Source organism: Neomonachus schauinslandi, chromosome 3 (genome assembly GCF_002201575.2).
Source record: "Neomonachus schauinslandi chromosome 3, ASM220157v2, whole genome shotgun sequence".
NCBI lineage: Eukaryota > Metazoa > Chordata > Mammalia > Carnivora > Phocidae > Neomonachus > Neomonachus schauinslandi.
Window position 1 is genome coordinate 7,051,655 of NC_058405.1, and position 18,761 is coordinate 7,070,415.

The window sequence follows — 18,761 nt, forward strand, 5'->3', positions numbered from 1 at the left end:
TTAATTCATGAGTATACTTCTTATGTGACTTTCTCAGCTTCCTAGTAAATACAATGGGAAAATATTCCCAAGTTCCAGGATTGTTTGAGAAGTAGATATAATCCATGTGCAACCCACGTGACTATTGAGGTAACTTGTCCTTTGAAATCCAAAACCCACTCATTTCCTCCTCTCTGCCTTAGAAATCTGCTGGAATTCTGGCAAGGAGCAAGCAACTTGAATTTTTCCCATTTACCTAGGCCTCCAAATCCATGCAATCCTGCTCCCACTTCCTTGTCCCATAACTCATTATCCAGTAGATACCATTGATTTTCCCCAAAAAGACAATCCATAGCAGCCATCTTAAATGGAGCAAATAATTTCCTACAAGTGGGGCTGACTAAGAAGTTATATGAACTGTTTTCATCCACCGTCTTCCTCCTTTGAGATTATGTGTACTCCTCTTCCTAGCTGTCTCCCCTTCGGCTCAATATATAACAATTACACTGTATCTGAAGCCTCATTCACTTGTTGCCCTAAATGATCACCTCTTCCAACTATTAGCAATGGGAAGAACCATTAAAGACTTTGGAGTTTTCCCCTTTCTCTCCTACCCCACTTGTCTCTGTGAAGTATGGAGCGACTTGCAAAGATTTATTTTTCCACTGAGATTGATTGGTTTCATTGTCAAAATATCACTTGTTTTCTCCTTTTCATTGCAAGTAAAAATAAGCATATAATATATAATAACTGCTAATTATTATTATTATTATTAAAGATTTTATTTATTTATTTGAGAGAGAGAGAGAGAGCAAGCAGGGGGAGAGGTAGAAGAGGAGGGAGAGGGAGATCTCTCAGGCAGACGCCTGCTGAGCACGAGCCCAATGCTGGGCTCGATCTCATGACTGTGAGATCATGACCTGAGCTGAAACCAAGAGTCTGACGCTAAACCGACTGAGCCACCCAGATGCCCCAATAACTGTTAATTATTAAGCATAATAACTGCTAAGTAAAAGTTTGCTGTTGTTACTGTTCTTTTCAGAAGTGATTTTAATTTGTCAGCCGTTAGGCCCAGAAGACCAAATTAATGAGATTCTCGAGGAAACTCTCATGGAAGTGGTCAGCAGCCTCGTGATGTGACAGGGGTGTGCACATACCTGCTTACAGTCCTCTGTGTGATAAAGACTGATTCTCACACGTGTGCTATGGGAAAAGTCCTTACGGGTTTTATGGATTCTCAAAATTAAAAAAGAGAATGCACAAGGTATGAAATGAGAGTAAAGAGTCACAGGCTCAGGGAAACCTTCCGATTCCACACCAAATAGAAAACCATGGGAAAGAGCTCCATGTCCACTTTGGGGTAAGACTGTCTACTTTATTCAGGATCAGAGAATTTTTAAAAAATGAAGAGGATATGATTTGAAGACTGTAATTAAATTCGCTCTTTCAGGTAACATACTTAGAATTTAAAGTGGTATCTCTAAGGTCATTAGACCACCTCCACAGCCTTTAAAAGGACCACAGGTAATCTTGCCAGGGCAGGGGGTTATCAGCATTATTCCTGCTTTGGAGATAAGGCTGTTTCACCTCTGCTTTAGTAAGGTGTTCATATCTTTGGTGAACTAGAAATCATGCCTGAAGCTTATCTAAACCTCCCTTGCTGCACTTCAATAGATTGATAACTAGTTCTATTTAGTTTGAGATTTATGTGTATTCCATTTGACTTAAGGGAGTTAAAAGTGCTTATGACTATTTATCATATCCTAAGAACCTCTTCATATCCTGGATTTGGAATCAGAAAACATAAATTTATGCCCCAACTTGATCCTGCATTCACTGCGTAACATTAAGCAAGTGAAGCATCTTCCCTAAGCCTTAATTTCTTCCTCTGTACCACTAGAACCCATTTCATGAAGCCATGAGAAATCAAATATAGTGATTCATATGAAGGAATTTGTAAATTAAAAAGCGAGACCACAAATAAATGTTAGCTACTTTTAATGCAGTAAACATGTTTAGTCAACACGATGCCTTGAGTCATTCTTTTTTATAATTTCAAAGAACATTGTACAAGATGGGTTTGTCATGCCAGATTTTGTTTCTGCAATGATAATCTACCTCCCATTGTATATAACAAGACATTTTCCTGGTCTCAAAATATGGAATTATCTTTTAATTTCCTCCCCCCTTCTTTGTTAGCCTGTGTGTCAACAATAACTAAATCTATTCATCTCTGTCCTTAAAATATCTCTCCGATCTATCCTCCACCTCCATCCCTTGGCTTTTATGTTTCTTTCATCTTCAGCTTTGGCCAAGGAGAGGACCTGTCAGACAGACCAAGGTGTGAATTTGGCTCCGCCTGTTTCTGTCAGTGTGACATTATGGCTCTATGACGTCATCTTAAACCTCGATGTTCCCACCTGTAAAACGGGGATAATTCAAATCTCTCATTAGAGCATTCCTATGTTCAAAATCTTCAATGATTTATATTTTTTCACTAAATCAACAACACTTCTCAGGCAGGCTTTTGATACCAGCCTCCTAAGTCCCATCGAACTTTCTCTCTTAATTTTTCTCCAGTCATTATTACCATCCCCTAGATTTGGCCGTCTTGACACTGGAGGCACAAAAGTTACATCCCAACAACGCTTCTTAAATTAAGGATAATTGGGGTGCCGGGTGGCTCAGTCGGTTCAGCATCTGCCCTAGGCTCAGGTCATGATCCCAGGGTCCTGGGATACTCAGGGTCCTAGAATTGGCTCGCATCGGGCTCCCTGCTCAGCGGGGAGGCTGCTTCTCCCTCTCCCTTGCTCCTCCCCCCGTTTATGCTCTCTCTCCCTCTCAAATAAATAAATAAAATCTTAAAAAAAATTAAGGATAATTGATTCTTTGGCTTCCCGATTTTGAAATGGGGAGAGAAAATTTTCCTGCATACATGACAACTATTTTGAGGGAAAATGTGCTAATCTATATTACAGAATATCGGTATTTGCCCAAGCTACTTATTTGCATGGTACTGTTACTCTCTTTGGCATAGCCTTTGGCTTATCATGAAACTGGCTGAAATCAATCTCTCTCCATGCCTCCTTAGTCTCTCTAAATAAGAGTGACTGACTTCAGGTGGAAAGATGGACTATTTTCCAACCACTATTCCCTTTCTACCAGTGAGAAGCAGAAAAAAAAGAAAATATGTAATACTCATTCACCTACTGGGTTTGTTCACAGGAAGGCCAGATAACAGATGATGGCAAGACCTTATTCTCTACATTCTACTGAAACTATCAGGCTTTAAAACATCTAAGATGTTTATATGTGACAAGCATTCCTCATGACAAATCATACATCATTATAAAGTTAAATGAGGAACATTGTAAACAGAATTATTTCTCTTCTATAAAATACGCCTATTTTCAATATATAGCACAGTGTCTTGCAAATAGCTCTAAATACATGCTCGTTAATGACTGAATTAAAACATATAGTATATTTTTCTAAATGCATTCCTGCCTAATTAATCACGTTGAAACGATCGGTATTTGGATGATAGGCTTCATAGGGCATTACTTTTTGAGCAAAGACTAGAGCTCTGGGCTCTCTGACGAACCTAGGGAAGGGATATACTCTTCCAGCCATGGCTCCAACGGTGACAGATGCCAAGTTCAAAGAAGAACTGGGGATGTGAGGCTGGGGTACTGCATCCATTTATCCAAGGTCACAGCAAGGACACGGAGCAGACTGTGGGAGGTTGGGAATGAACTCATTTACTACTTGCCAAGAGCAAGACAGGTAGAAATTCAAAAAGCCAGGCAGCCAAGGATAAGCATAGATGAGGAGTCATAGAAAACAGGCACAGATAGGAAGGGGCTGTCAGGAGCTCAAGGGACAGGCCAAAGGATATCACAGGGCAGAACACATCATGAGCTCGGTGACTGGGTGTAGGGAGTGTGGAGTGGATGCTATGGAATGAACACAATAATAGGAACAATAACAAAATCATTACCATCTAGAGGATCTATAAAAATTAGCTTCTTTGGAACTGGTTCCTTCAGGGAGGAGCCCATCAGCAGAATTTACAGAAGTTCTACTTCAACATGATACGGCTTTAAGATTCCGGATGGGTAGCTAACTGAGTCCTCAGTGTGAAACCCTCCACGTGGAGCCACCCCTGGCTTAAAGAGGGCAGAGCGGCAGCTGAGTGTGAGAACATACCGACCACTTTTGTAATTACTGGAAGCGCCAAAAATGACAAGAGTGGACCAGAGCGAGGGAAATTAAATCCTGAAATCAAAGTCAGCTTTCTACTCTCACTTAGGGACAAGGCCTGTTTTGAAGAATTAGTCTTCCTGAGTGAAATGTTTGTCTATTTAATTCTATTGAGAGAGCTTAATTGTTTCTGTGTTTGTTTGGTTTCACTTTATTTTTAAATCTCTTAGCAAGTTGCTTGCTCTTCAACTATGAATAAAAAGAGCAAGAACATTCTCAATGAGAGTATATGTCTTCTCAGCAATAAACCCAATTCCTCTGATAAACAAAAGAAATCTTGGTCTCTCTTAATGGAGTGCCAGTTTTTCATAGAGTGAGGTCATGAATTTAAATCACAGACGGACAACTGGAGACTCATCTGGCGTGAACTGCACTGTGGTGTTCCACTGACCATCGCCAAAGCTGGAACTGTTTAGAGGTTTTTTTTTTTTATACAAAAGATCCAGAAAAAGGGCACAGAGTGAAATCTCCTTGTTTACAGATGACATTAAGCTTTTGGGTGGGAAGAAAGGCCAATATAACAGATATAAAGAAATACCTATCCCAGCTGTAATTTTTGTATGTGCTATTATCCACTCACTTTACTAGATGGCATTGTGTCTACCTTTCAAAACTTGTGATTGCGGGTTCTTATTTCCACACCCCCCCCCAAAAAAAAACAAATATCAGGATATGGTTGATGTCTCCTCATTATTTGAATAAATATATTCTGGCCTTCCCGTTATGATTTTGAGAATCGTGCCACTTTTTTTTTTTTTTTTAAAGATTTTATTTATTTATTCATGAGAGACAGAGAGAGAGAGAGGCAGAGGGAGAAGCAGGCTCCCAAGGAGCAGAGAGCCCGATGCGGGACTCGATCCCAGGACCCTGGGATCATGACCTGAGCTGAAGGCAGACGCTTAACCATCTGAGCCACCCAGGCGCCCTCGTGCCACTTTTTGAAAGGCAGTGAGAGACGATTGAAGTTTGAAGATGATGGCAACAATCCCAGCATGCTTTTAAAGGCAGTGCTATTACAAAAAAAAAAATAAAAAAAATAAATTAAATAAAGGCAGTACTATTACCATATGCTTTTAATCAGAGACATATTTAATAGAAAACAAGTAATGCACAGTGCAGTGCATGACTTACTTGGAGTAAAAAAAAAACAAAAAAAGCCCTGTTCCCTTGGTGGTGACATTAACTGATTTTGAATACCTGATGCAAATCATTTAATCTGTTCTTGAGTATTTTATGTTTCTTTTAATCAAAAAAAAAAAAAACACACGTAATGAGTTAAAGTGGCACCCATAATAACTGAAAGTCAAACTAATTTTCAAATTATACTTCATGCATGCTGGTAAAGAAATGGAATCAGGAGTATGTGTCAGAAAGAACTTTGTTTATGAAAACAAGATAAAACATCACTTCATTATTAGAATCTCATTGTAAATATGTATTTTTAATATTATTTATCATGTTTTAGCTAATGACAGGTTTATGCTATCTTAATTAATTTGATCCTCTCTGCAATATATCTAAATGTTTAAAAATATGTAAAATAATAATTAAAAATCCTCAAAGTAACCAAAAAGAATTTAAGTAAGGTGATATTTGCCTGGGTTGATTCAATTCAAATTATTCATATAATTATATAATCCATCCCCTCAAATATAGAAATTTAGTAAATTATTTGTAAATTGCTTAACATTTTTGGTAAAACTTGGGCTCCTTTAAAAAAAAAATTATTTATTTATTTATTTAGAGAGAGTATGAGCGGGAGGAGGGGTAGAGGGAGAGGGAGAGAGAGAATCTCAAGCGGACTCCACACTAAATATGGAGCCCGAGGTGGAGCTGAATCCTGGGACCCCAGGATTACGACCTGAGCGGAAATCAAGAGTTGGGCGCACAACTGAGTGAGCCACCCAGGCTCAAAACGTGGGCTCCTTTTGAAAAGAAATTATCCTATGTATTTCAGATATTTTGGGCTAACTCAATCTTCACTTCAGGAATAATCAAAGTATCTAAACTGTGTCTACATGTACAAAATCACTGTCAAAAGATTAGCTCTGCATTGTAACAAAGGCCTGGGGCTATTTGCAAGCATTTGGGAATCAAAACTGGACAGTTAACAACAGCTGTATAGTCCAGTTCTCTGTGCTTCACATCAACCAAGAGAAGGGCCCGTTGATAGACTAAGTAAGCAGCACAAAGAGTCTCTCCACCATTTCTTTGTGCAGAACAATTTGGAATGTTTTGAGGGTCCACACCAACCTTCTTAGTAACTTCATTATGCAGTTTAACAATGAGAATAAGTTGAAAACCAATACATTTGTTTTACACATGAGAATCTAAGGTCCTGAGAAATAACAGGTTGTTGAAAAGTCACACGTGCTACTGACAGAAAAACTAGTATTCGAATTTTGTTTCCTTTTACGATATTCCGTGATTAAAAAGTTAGAAGGATTGGGTGCCTGGGTGGCTCAGTTGGTTAAGCGACTGCCTTCGACTCAGGTCACGATCCCGGAGTCCCGGGATCGACTCCGGGATCGAGTCCCACATCGGGCTCCCTGCTTGGCGGGGAGTCTGCTTCTCCCTCTAACCCTACCCACTCTTGCGCTCTCTCTCTCACTCTCTCTCTCTCTCAAATAAATAAATAAATAAAAATCTTTAAAAAAAATAAATAAAAAAAAAATAAAAAGTTAGAAGGATTGTAATAAAATGGTTGAAATGATCAGACTTTCTGTAACATGGTGGTAAATTCAGAGAATTGACCTAACAGGTACATTTCGACAAATCAGTTAGACTTTCTTAAAAAAACAAAATGAAACAAAACAAAACAAAACAAGAACATGTAGCCTATGATCTATTGAATAAAGCTTATTTTTTAATAAAGAAAAAAATTTACTTTTAGATAATTCTAACTGGTCTCTGCTGACCACAGTCGGCTACTGCTCAGCATTGTGAGTAATAGCTATGGTCCTCGGGAAATACACTTTTATTGTTCAGTTTTGCAGCCCTCATGGTGTACTAAACATGTACAGAGGGAGGATGCAGGCACGTTGTCAAAATCAATCTTGACATGTCAGGAAGCTAATGGCAGCTCATGACACATTGGAAAAGTTCAATGATTCAAGTACAAAGATGGGAGAAAAAAGTCAACAAGACCCCCTAAATCTTGTACTTGTTTTTTCTGACCAGTACATCTCGGTTCCAAAAACAGTGTGTGGCACATAATTATCCTTGTCATCATAGATTCATCAAATGTGGGGAAAATATATTCAGGACAATGGAGATAATTCTAATTCTTTTTAGCCAATCCACATGGTATTGATTTGCCAGAAGAAAACATTTATATATATATATATATATATATATATATATATATATACACATATATGTATGTATATATGAATATATATACACATTATTTATTTATAAAAATATATATGTATTATATCTATGCATATCTTTGACCATCTGCAAGTTCCTCATCCTATGATCCTTCAGGAATAATATGATCACAGAGGAAAATTCCTCCTCGAGATCTAACGGTGCTTGGCGATGGGACCCAAGCATGAGCTTCATTTGCTCTGACAGTGCAGTGACCTAATAGTCTTTTCTGCTGCAGTTGGCTGCTTTTTTTGCTGTTGTTCAAATGAAGATAAATTTCAATATTTTGCTTGCTTGCATAATTTGGTGTCACATTCCAGACCATCAGTAGTTCCTCCACATACAAATTATTGGGCTACCATTGTACAGAATCCGGTATGCTAGTCTTAGGCTTCTGTGCTCCTTCCCAGCCTTGTCTTGGTGGCTGCTGTTACAGACCCATTAGAGAGAACAGAAATGCTGGGAGCACACAATGCTGGTGATGGATATATGAGGACTCAGATTGCTGAAAACATACATATCTAATGATGTAAACCTAAACAAGGTTATAATGTTTAATAGCCTAAATGGGGCAAAAAAAATATAGATGGGAAATTATCTCCATGTCACTGGATGCTAAACCCAAATTAGGAAGAAAAAAGAAATCTTTGAGGTGACGAACAAAAATTATTCTGTGACATCTTTTTATCAATGTAACAAATAAAACTAGTTTCCTATTTATGTGGTTAAATGATTAATGTGTGGCTGCATTATTTATATTGTAGCAATTGCTGTTAATTTTATGCTCCAAATGTATGATGTAAGTAAATTATTTCTAAGGACAAAGCACATTGTATACAAAGCCCTCTGTGAAATGCTGTTTCCTGAATAACATTGGTATATCTGGATTTTACATTTTTACTTTTACGTTTTAACTTCTCTGAATAATTAAAAATTTGAAATTATCAAGCAAAGAGAGCAGCATGCTTCTTATTTGCACATAATAGCCTTTTTTTTAATCAAAAAATGATCCTGAGAAGTAAGAAGAGATGCTAAAAAACTCACAGACAAAATTAAATGATGTTCCTTTTACAAAAAAAATTATTTTAGGGACACCTGGGTGGCTCAGTTGGTTAAGCTTCTGCCTTCAGCTCAGGTCATGATCCCAGGGTCCTGGGATCGAGTCCCGCATCAGGCTCCCTGCTAAGCAGGGAGCCTGCTTCTCTCTCTGTCACTCCCCGGGCTCATGCTCTCTCTGTCAGTCTGTCAAATAAATAAATAAAATCTTTAAAAGAATTATTTTTATTTTATTTAACAATAAATACAAGTGATGATTTTAAGTAATATTGTTTCATTGTTTAACCTGTATTATTGTATCTGTCATTTACACTTATTTCAGATTATTTCAAATTCGGCAGTAGTTGTTACATCCTATGTGTAAATATAACTTTTGTAATTTTAGTCTGATGTTATCCTGATGACTGATGTCCCAGGAACGGCTTTCTGTTAGTGAAACTCGAGTAAACTTTGTGCAAAAAACCCTTTGGGAATGCAGAATTTACTTGTACATCCTGCGTGTACAGGAAATTTGATATATAATTTATCTAGTGGTTAGAAGAATTCCTTCCCCAAAAGTAAGTTCCAGATGACAATTCAGTGTGGACTGTTGACCAGTCATGCCATAACCGATGACCATTGCTGAGCATCTCTGACCTGGGCATCACTGACCATCTCTGACCTGGGCATTACCAACCATGCCTTACATGGACATCATTAACCATAGCAACTCTTTGAAATAGGGAAACAGATTCATAGAGTTAAACTGATTTGCTCATAGTCTCACAGCTAATAAGTAACCCCAAAAAACATATAAAGTGAATTTTATTTGTTTTTTTTAAATATTTTATTTATTTATTTGAGAGAGAGAGAGTAGGAGTGAGCACAGAGGAGAGTGAGAAGGAAAGGCAGACTCCCCGCTGAGCAGGGAGCCCGATGCGGGACTGGATCCCACGACCCTGAAATCATGACCTGAGCTGAGGCAGACACTTAACTGACAGAGCAACCCACGCACCCCTCTTTTTTTCTGTTTTTTTTTTTTTTTTTTTTTTTAATGAAGGAATTTGGGGTCTTTAAATACAGTGGGATAGTTTGGTCCAAAGTATATTGTGATAAACAGACATGTACCACAAGCATCCACGTATGACAGCTCTGAGGCATTTAGCTGTGAATGGGAATTCTTTCAAGACTTATAACTCAAATTAAAATTCAAATAACTTCCTCATGCTGACATTAGTGCTAATACTTTTTTCTATTTCATAGCCAAAGTGTTCTTGGGTATCCCTCATAATTTTCAGAGTAAAACTGACCTTGCATAATATTTTGGGACAAACCACACAAATAATTTAGTAGAGATTCCTCTTTAGATAATGCATGAGATAAATGGAGGGAAGTAAAGATGTGTAGAGGACATTTGTTCAAGGAAAAAATTTTAATAAAAATTTGTAATTGTAAATTTATTTTAATTTTCAGTACATACTTTTTTCTTTAGTACATATATTTTTAAAGCAAGGGTGGTTGGGGGGGAGGAGCAAGATGGCAGAGGAGTAGGAGACCTAAATTTCATCTGGTCCCAGGAATTCAGCTAGATAGGGTTCAAACCATTCTGAATACCTACAAACTCAAAGGGAGATCAAAGAAAAGAATAGCAGCAACTCTCTGAACAGAAAAGCGACCACTTTCTGGAAGGTAGGATGTATGGAGAAGTGAATCTGAAGTGATATTCAGGAAGATAGACAGCAGGGGAGGGGGCCTCTGTGAGCCGTTACCTGCAAGTGATAGAGAGTGGAGCACAAAATCGGAACTTTTAGAAGTCTGCTCTGCTGAGGGACAACGCTCCAGTGGCTAAGCAGGGGATGGAACAATCGCTGGGACACTGTGGTCTCAGGACCCTCGGGGTCACAGAAAGACTGGGGGTGCCTGAGTGCGGCAGAGCTCCCAGGTATCAGAGCGGGGAAGCCGGCTGCAGAGACAGAGCTGAGGAGTGGGCTCTCAGCTCGGGGTTGCCATAAACCATGATCTGCAGCACAGTCGAGCCACTGCTCTTCCAGCAGGGACCCAACAAGTGGCAGATCCAGGGAAACTCCCCTTCCTCCCCCTGGAGGAGTGGCTTGGGAGCGCACCACAGGAATCTGCTGGGTTTGGAGACTCCACACTGAGTCGGGTGCCAGAGATAGAAATGCTCAGTCACAGGCCGGGTGAGCACAGAGTGCAGCCAGAGACAGGGGAGACGGGAGTGACTGACTGCTTTTCTCTGGGGGCGCACTGAGAAGTGGGGCCCCGAGTTCTCGACTCTTCTGGGGCAGAGATTGGGAGGCCGCCATTTTCACTCTTGTCCCCCAAAGCTGTACGGAAAGCTTTCAGGGAACAAAAGCTCCTGAGAGCAAACCCGAGCAGATTACTTAGCCCGGATCCCAGCAAGGGTGGGGCAATTCTGCCTCCGGCAAAGACAGTTGGGAACCACAGCAAAAGGCCCCTCCCCCAGAAGATCAGCAAGAACAGCCAGCCAAGACCAAGTTTACCGATCAATGAGAACTGCGGAACCCCAGCACTAGGGAAATACAGAACATAGAATTTATGGCTTTTTTCCCCCTAATTCTTTAGTCTTTTAAAGTTAATTTTTTTAATATTCTTTTTTTTTTTTTTGAATTTTTCTTTTTCCCTTTTTCAACCAAGATCTTATCAATCTCTTTTTTAAAAATCTTTTTTATTTTTCATTTTTAGAGTCATATTCTACCCCTTCATAGTAGTTAACCATATATAAATTGTTCTCTCTTTAAAATTTTGGGATACAGTTTCTTCAAAAAGACCAAAATAGACCCTAAATCTCTAGTGTATGACTTTGCTCTAGTCTCCTGCCTGATCACATTCTCTCCCCCTTTTTTAAAAAATTTCCTCTTTTTTCTTTTTTCAACCAACTTCTAATCTTATCAATTTCTTTTATAACATCTTTTATAATTATCATCTTTACATTCATATTCCATCCCTTCATCATATTTACCCTTATTTTTGTACATATATAAGGTTTTCTTTCTTTAAAATTTTGAGAGGCACTTGCTTCTAACAGACCAAAATACACCCAGAATCTAGTGTGTGGTACTGATCTATGCACCAGCTTGATCATATTTGATCATACTCTTTTCTTTTTTCTTTTTTTTTTTTCCATTTCTCTTTCTTTCCCCTTTCTTTTCCCCCAGTTTCAGGTCTCTTCCGATTTGTTTAGTGTATATTTTTGTAGGGTTGTTTTTATCCTGTCAGCATTTTGTTCTCTCATTCATCTGTTCTCCACTGGACAAAATGACAAGATGGAAAAAATAACCTCGAAAAAAGAACAAGAGGCAGTACCGACTGCAAGGGACCTAATCAATACAGACATTAGTAAGATGTCAGAACTAGAGTTCAGAATGACGATTTTAAAGATACTAGCTGGGCTTGAAAAAAGCATGGAAGATATTAGAGAAACGCTTTCCAGAGAAATAAAAGAACTAAAATTTAACCAAGTGGAAATCAAAAACGCTATTAATGAGGTGCAATCAAAAATGGAGGCTCTCACTCCTAGGATAAATGAAGCAGAAGAGAGAATTAGTGATATAGAAGACCAAATGATGGAAAATAAAGAAGCTGAGAAAAAGAGAGATAAACGACCACTGGATCACGAAGGCAGAATTTGAGACATAAGTAATACCATAAGATGAAACATATTAGAATAATTGGGATCCCAGAAGAAGAAGAAAGAGAGAGAGGGGCAGAAGGTATATTGGAGCAAATTATAGCAGACAACTTCCCTAAATTGGGGGAAGGAAACAGGCATCAAAATCCAGGAAGCACAGAGAACCCCCCTCAAAATCAATAAAAATAGGTCAACACCCCTACATCTAATAGTAAAACTTATGAGTCTCAGAGACAAAGAGAAAATCCTGAAAGCAACTTGGGACAAGAGATCTGTAACCTACAACGGTAGAAACATTAGATTGGCAACAGACCTATCCACAGAGACCTGGCAGGCCAGAAAGGACTGGCATGACATATTCAGAGCACTAAATGAGAAAAATATGCAGCCAAGAATACTATATCCAGCTAGGCTGTCATTAAAAATAGAAGGAGAGATAAAAAGCTTCCAGGACAAACAAAAACTGAAAGAATTTGCAAACACGAAACCAGCCGTACAAGAAATATTGAAAGGGGTCCTCTAAGCAAAGAGAGAGCCTAAAAGTAACAAGAAAGGAACACAGAAAATACACAGTAACAGTCACTTTACAGGCAATACAATGGCACTAAATTCATATCTTTCAATAGTTACCCTGAATGTAAATGGGCTAAATGCCCCAATCAAAAAACACAGGCTATCAGATTGGATAAAAAAACAAGACCCATCGATATGCTGTCTGCAAGAGACTCATTTTAGACCCAAAGACACCTCCAGATTGAAAGTGAGGGGGTGGAAAACCATTTACCATGCTAATGGACACCAAAAGAAAGCTGGGGTGGCAATCCTTATATCAGACAAATTAGATTTTATTTTTTTTATTATTTTTTAAAAAATATTTTTTATTTATTTATTTGACAGAGAGAGACATAGCAAGAGCAGGAACACAAGCAGGGGGAGTGGGACAGGGAGAAGCAGGCTTCCTGCTGAGCAGGGAGCCCGATGTGGGACTCGATCCCAGGACCCTGGGATCATGACCTGAGCCGAAGGCAGACGCTTAATGACTGAGCCACCCAGGCGCCCCAGACAAATTAGATTTTAAACCAAAGACTATAATAAGAGATGAGGAAGGACACTATATCATACTTAAAGGGTCTATCCAACAAGAAGATCTAACAATTGTAAATATTTATGCCCCTAACATGGGAACAGCCAATTATATAAGCCAATTAATAACAAAAGCAAAGAAACACATCGAGAGGGGCACCTGGATGGCTCAGATGGTTAAGCGTCTGCCTTCGGCTCAGGTCATGATCCCAGGGTCCTGGGATCGAGCCCCACATTGGGCTCCCTGCTCGGCGGGAAGCCTGCTTCTCCCTCTCCCTCTCCTCCTGCATGTGTTCCCTCTCTCACTGTGTATCTCTCTGTCAAATAAGTAAATAAAATCTTTAAAAAAAAAAAAAGAAACACATCGAGAACAATACAATAATAGTAGGGGACTTTAACACCCCCCTCACTGAAATGGACAGATCATCTAAGCAAAAGATCAACAAGGAAATAAAGACTTTAAATGACACACTGGACCAAATGGACTTCACAGATATATTCAGAACATTCCATCCCAAAACAACAGAATACACATTCTTCTCTAGGGCCCATGGAACATTCTCCAGAATAGATCACATCCTAGGTCACAAATCAGGTTTCAACCAGGACCAAAATATTGGGATCATTCCCTGCATATTTTCAGAACACAGTGCTTTGAAACTAGAACTCAATCACAAGAGGAAAGTCAGAAAGAACTCGAATACATGGAGGCTAAAGAGCCTCCTACTAAAGAACGAATGGGTCAACCAGGAAATTAAAGAAGAATTAAAAAAATTCATGGAAACAAATGAAAATGAAAACACAACTGTTCAAAATCTTTGGGATGCAGCAAAGACAGTCCTAAGAGGAAAGTATATAGCAATACAAGCCTTTCTCAAGAAACAAGAAAGGTCTCAAATACACAACCTAACCCTACACCTAAAGGAGCTGGAGAAAGAACAGCAAATAAAGCCTAAACCCAGCAGAAGAGAAATAATAAAGATCAGAGCAGAAATCAATGAAATAGAAACCAAAAGAACAGTAGAACATATCAACAAAACTAGGAGCTGGTTCTTTGAAAGAATTAATAAGATTGATAAACCCCTGGCCAGATTTATCAAAAAGAAAAGAGAAAGGACCCACGTAAATAAAATCATGAATAAAAGAGGAGAGATCACAACCAACACCAAAATAATACAAACAATTATAAGAACATATTATGAGCAACTCTATGCCAGCAAATTAGATAATTTAGAAGAAATGGATGCATTCCTAGAGATGTATAAACTACCAAAACTGTACCAGAAAGAAATAAAAAACCTGAACAGACCTATAACTACTAAGGAAATTGAAGGAGTCATCAAAAATCTCCCAACAAACAAAAGCCCAGGGCCAGATGGCTTCCCAGGGGAATTCTACCAAACATTTAAAGAAGAATTAATACCTATTCTTCTGAAAATGTTCCAAAAAATAAAAATGGAAGGAAAACTTCCAAACTCGTTTTATGTGGCCACCATTACCTTGATCCCAAAACCAGACAAAGACCCCATCAAAAAGGAGAATTACAGACCAATATCCCTGATGAACATGGATGCAAAAATTCTCACCAAAATACTAGCCAATAGGATCCAACAGTACATTAAAAGGATTATTCACCACGACCAAGTGGGATTTATCCCTGGGCTGCAAGTTTGGTTCAACATCTGCAAATCAATCAATGTTATACAATACATTAATAAAAGAAAGAACAAGAGCCATATGATCCTCTCAATAGATGCAGAAAAAGCATTTGACAAAGTACAGCATCCTTTCTTGATCAAAACTCTTCAGAGTATAGGGATAGAGGGTACATACTTCAATATCATAAAAGCCATCTATGAAAAACCCACAGTGAATATCATTCTCAATGGGGAAAAACTGAGAGCTTTCCCCCTATGGTCAGGAACGCGGCAGGGATGTCCACTATCACCACTGTTATTCAAACATAGTATTAGAAGTCCTAGTCACAGCAATCAGACAACAAAAAGAAATAAAAAGCATCCAAATCGGCAAAGAAGAAGTCAAACTCTCAGTCGTTGCAGATGATATGATACTTTATGTGGAAAACCCCAAAGACTCCACCCCAAAACTGCTAGAACTCATACAGGAATTCAGTAAAGTGGCAGGATATAAAATCAATGCACAGAAATCAGTGGAATTCCTATACACCAACAACAAGACAGAAGAAAGAGAAATTAAGGAGTCGATCCCATTTACAATTGCACCCCAAACCATAAGATACCTAGGAATAAATCTAACCAAAGAGGCAAAGAATCTGTACTCAGAAAACTATAAAATACTCATGAAAGAAATTGAAGAAGACACAAAGAAATGGAAAAATGTTCCATGCTCATGGACTGGAAGAACAAATATTGTGAAGATGTCAATGCTACCTAAAGCAATCTATACATTCAATGTAATCCCTATCAAAGTACCATCCACTTTTTTCAAAGAAATGGAACAAATAATCCTAAAATTTATATGGAACCAGAAAAGACCCCACATAGCCAGAGGAATGTTGAAAAAGAAAAGCAAAGCTGGTGGCATCACCATTCCAGACTTCAAGCTCTATTACAAAGCTGTCATCATCAAGACAGTATGGTACTGGCACAAAAACAGACACATAGATCAATGGAACAAAATAGAGAGCCCAGAAATGGACCTTCAACTCTATGGTCAACTAATCTTCGACAAAGCAGGAAAGAATGTCCATTGGAAAAAAGACAGTCTCTTCAACAAATGGTGTTGGGAAAATTGGACAGCTACATGCAGAAGAATGAAACTGGACCGTTTCCTTACACCACACAGAAACAGACTCAAAATGGTTGAAAGACCTCAATGTGAGACAGGAGTCTATCAAAATCCTAAAGGAGAACACAGGCAGCAACCTCTTCGACCTCAGCCGAAGCAACTTCTTCCTAGAAACATCGCCAAAGGCAAGGAAGCAAAGGCAAAAATGAACTATTGGGACTTCATCAAGATAAAAAGCTTTTGCACAGCAAAAGAAACAGTCAACAAAACCAAAAGACAATCGACAGAATGGGAGAAGATATTTGCAAATGACATATCATATAAGGGGCTAGTATCCAAAATTTATAAAGAACTTATCAAACTCAACACTCAAAGAACAAATGATCCAATCAAGCAATGGGCAGAAGACATGAACAGACATTTTTCCAAAGAAGACATCCAAATGGCCAACAGACACATGAAAAAGTACTCAACATCACTCGGCATCAGGGAAATCCAAATCAAAACCTCAATGAGATACCACCTCACACCAGTCAGAATGGCTAAAATTAACAAGTCAGGAAACAACAGATGTTGGCGGGGATGCAGAGAAAGGGGAACCCTCCTACACTGTTGGTGGGAATGCAAGCTGGTGCAGCCACTCTGGAAAACAGTATGGAGGTTCCTCAAAAAGTTGAAAATAGAGGTACCCTACGACCCAGCAATTTCACTACTGGGTATTTACCCCAAAGATACAAATGTAGCGATCCGAAGGGGTATGTGCACCCTGATGTTTATAGCAGCAATGTCCACAATAACCAAACTGTGGAAAGAGCCAAGATGTCCATCGACAGATGAATGGATAAAGAAGAGGTGGTATATATATATATATACAATGGAATATTATGCAGCCATTAAACGGAATGAAATCTTGCCTTTTTGCAAAACGACGTGGATGGAACTGGAGGGTATTATGCTGAGCGAAATAAGTCAATCAGAGAAAGACATGTATCATATGATCTCACTGATATGAGGAATTCTTAATCTCAGGAAATAAACTGAGGGTTGCTAGAGTTGTGGGGGGTGGGAGGGATGGGGTGGCTGTGTGATAGACACTGGGGAGAGTATGTGCTATGGTGAGCACTGTGAATTGTGTAAGACTGTTGAATCACAGACCTGTACCTCTGAAACAAATAATACATTATATGTTAAAAAAAAAAAAAGAAGATGATAGTAGGAACGGAAAAATGAAGGGGGGGAATCGGAGAGAGAGATGAACCATGAGAGACTATGGACTTTGAGAAATAAACTGAGGGTTCTAGAGGGGATGGCGTGGGGGGATGGGTTAGCCTGGTGATGGGTATTAAAGAGGGCACGTACTGAATGCAGCACTGGGTGTTATATGCAAACAATGAATCACGGAACACTACATTAAAAACTAATGATGTAGTGTATGGTGATTAACATAACATAATAAAATTAAAAAAATTATTAAAAAAATAATAAAGCAAGGGTGGTTAGCATTTTCATTGTGATAAGATAAACATTTAATTAATCATGTGCTTTCTCACAGCCTTAAAACCCAGCAAATTTTATGTTTTCTATCTTTTATATATTACTATTTTTCACTCATATTATATCTACAGACCAGAAAGATTTAGGGGTTAAAAAAACACAAAATGAAATGCCAAAAAATAAGTTATCAAAAGATCACATGTGAGAAACAATCCTGAAAGTAATGTGTAGCTGAGTAAAATAGCAGAATAAGAAACATTAGAAATTATATTGCTAGAATGTGGAAGATGGAGACAAATGTGATTGTGGCTGCCCGTGGATATCTCCCTATGCAGGTGTTCCCAACACACCCACCTTATAGAGCTTTGCTACTGCTCGCCACTTAGCCAGTCACTAACTGGAGTTGCCATTGTTTCTTTTTTTTTAAATCCAATTAGCCAACATATAGTATATCATCAGTTTCAGATGCAGAGTTCAATAATTCATCAGTTGCATATAACATCCAGTGCTCATCACATCATGTGCTCTCCTTAATGCCCATCACCCAACTACCCCAGCCCCCTACCCACCTCCCCTCCAGCAACCCTCAGTTTGTTTCCTAGAGTTAAGAGTCTCTCATGGTTTTTCTACCTCTCTGATTTCTAAAGTTCTTCTCTTTCCTCCTTTCACTTAAAAAATCAATTAAATACAGTTACTCACAGAATTAGACAGGGACCATCTTGCTAAACAAATGGTCTAGCTTTGAAATCTTATTACAGAGAACACTAGATTAAATTATAGAAAATATTTCCCCAAACGAGTTTTCCAGTACGATATTTGCAAGCTTCAGTCTTCAAAACAACTAGAGAATAATTGCAGTTAGAGAACCGGTGAACTATTTTACTGGAGTCGAGAATTCATAACTCATGTTTACTTTGATATTCAAAAACTGAGTTCGTGGGGTGCCTGTGTGGCTCAGCCAGTTAAGTATCTCACTCTTGGGGTGCCTGGGTGGCTCAGTCATTAAGCATCTGCCTTCAGGTCAGGTCATGATCCCAGGGTCTTGGGATCGAGCCCCGCATCGGGCTTCCTGATCGGTGGGAAGCCTGCTTCTCCC